This window comes from Corvus brachyrhynchos, unplaced genomic scaffold, assembly GCF_000691975.1.
Source record: "Corvus brachyrhynchos isolate BGI_N302 unplaced genomic scaffold, ASM69197v1 scaffold167, whole genome shotgun sequence".
Lineage (NCBI taxonomy): Eukaryota > Metazoa > Chordata > Aves > Passeriformes > Corvidae > Corvus > Corvus brachyrhynchos.
Window position 1 is genome coordinate 1697561 of NW_008239547.1, and position 2415 is coordinate 1699975.

The window sequence follows — 2415 nt, forward strand, 5'->3', positions numbered from 1 at the left end:
TCTCCATCTTCCTTCCTGTTTCTCAAAACAGATTCACACTCTTCACAAAATTTGTGAAAAGTGCTGGCTATGAGTTTGAGACTACCTGTGCATTTCCTTCTGTAGGAGACACTCTAGTCTTCAAGGAGAGCCGAGCCCATTGTTCCATGTGAGTGTATTGAAACACAGGGTGATCCTGCACCTGAATACCATGTCCCTCTTCTTTTACATGGATTCTGCATCATCGTATATCTTTAATGTGATCATTCATATGAAGTAAGGAAAATATCTAACCAACGAGCAGTTGGCCAGAATTATGCCTGAAATAGCAATAAGAACTACCATTATTGACGATAAAAAAAAGACAAGCTTTTCCAGTAATGAATATCGTTGGGTTTGGGATAAGTAGAACCTAAGCAGCAACTAAGCAGCAGTGGGCTGCTTGATCAGTGTATCTCCACACCCCACAGATGCGGGCCAGAATTAGAAAAAGAGAAGTGAGAAAGCAACAAATGGTTCAAGATAAAGACTCATTAATAAAGGAAGAAAAAATTTTTAAAGTTTTTAAAAACCCCAAAGATTTGCAAAGGCAACCACTTAGCACCTTCCACCAGCAGGAAGTGCCCAGCCAGTCCCCAGGCAACAGCTACCTTGGGAAGACCACCCTCCAGCTTTATTGCTGAGCCTGATGTGATACGGCATAAAATAACCCTTTGGTCAGTCGGGGTCAGCTCTAACAGCTGTGTTCTCTTCCCAAACTCCTGCCCACCCCCAGCCTATCCCCTGGCAGGACAGCATGAGAAACACAGGTGGCCTTGACATTGTGCAAGCACTGCGTAGCAGTAGCATTATCTACACTGTTTAGGTCACAGATCTACAACTCGGCAACATACAAGCTGCTAAGAAGAAAAGTATCTGCAGCCCAGCCACACCCAGCACAGAGTTAAAACCAAATTTTTGCCTTTACTATTTACATTCATCTCTTTAAATTCATTTAAAGCACCTACCCCTCACTGTGGTGCCTGACTCTGTTTAGAGAAAAATCCATGAAGAAGTTTGGGAAGCTGGTGACTTCTTTCTACCAAAAGTTTTTTGCTTCCTTTCCTGGTAGGGTGAGACAGAGTGTCTTGTAAACCCAAGATATCCATTGGCCAAGCTTTATGAAAAGTCATTCAGCCAGTCACAAAGTTCAGTGTGACTTCTTTTGTCTCCAGAGGTACCAGTCAGTATATACGGTTCTTGACTTGTCAACACAGTTGCTTTCAAAGGAAGATGACTATAAATCTCCATAAATTTTGTATAGGCATTATGATGTTAAAAGTGGAATGAAATGCCTTCACATGTGGCTTGCCTATGGCTGAAAATGACCCACTGGGTCTTCTGTTATGATAGTATACATTTGTCATAGTGTCAGGCCAGGACATGTTTCTGCCATGATCTCAACAGAATGATACGGCTTATAAAAATAGAACTAATTTAGACTTGCAGTGTAACATTGTAAGAAATCTGGGGAGAAAGCAATGATATTTGTGATTAAAAGGAATCACAAGAAAGAGATGATAGCAGCTGTAATTTCTTTACCTATTACTACCTGACTTTGAGGCCCCAAAATGATTATATTTGCCTATTTTCTGTTACTTCTGCAGCCACTGATAGCAATTATGCTGCATTTGAAGTAGAAAATGTTATTCGATTTCAGAATTCAGCTTAGGATTCCTTCCAAAATAGCCCTGGCTGGCAGAAGAGAACACTGGAATGAATTATTATTCTGAGACTAGCACAATTCTCCACATGGCACGGCTTCCTCCATCACCAGCCTAGAGCTGAGAGGAGGTCGCCCCTCGGGCCCCTGATGTGCCTCTGTGCTCATGTTCTGCCCACGGGGCTCTGACAGAGGTTTGCCTGCGCCGTGCTCTACCTCCTGGAGAGGTTTTATCCATTTCTCCTGAAAACTGTTGGCTTCAACTTAATTTTTTTTTCCATGAATGCTCTGAAAATAGTTAAACGAGATCGAGAAAAATCACAAAAGGAAAGTATGAACATAGCAACTTTTTTAGTTTAGTAATTTTTAGACAGACTGTACACGTTTGTTAATTTTCAGAAATTGTGTCTTTGGGTGAGAAAGTAGCCTTTTCCTTTAGTCTGCAGAAATAACTCATTCCTTTTTCCACTACTACTCAGGGCCCATCAGCATTAAAGACTTAAAAGTTTCCCTCCAAGCAGTGTCACCAGCACTTCGGAGTCGGGATAAACTGTGAAGAAATGGATTATATGCATGTGTCACGGCGAAACCGTTCCCCGAGGACTTCTGGGAATTCATATTAAACACTCGAAGCCGCTGCCCGGGGGCAACTGGGAGAGGGGAGGGAAGGAGGCGCGGGGGGCGGCGGGCCCGGCTCCCTCGGGCCCGGCTCCCTCAGGCCCGGCCTCCCTCAG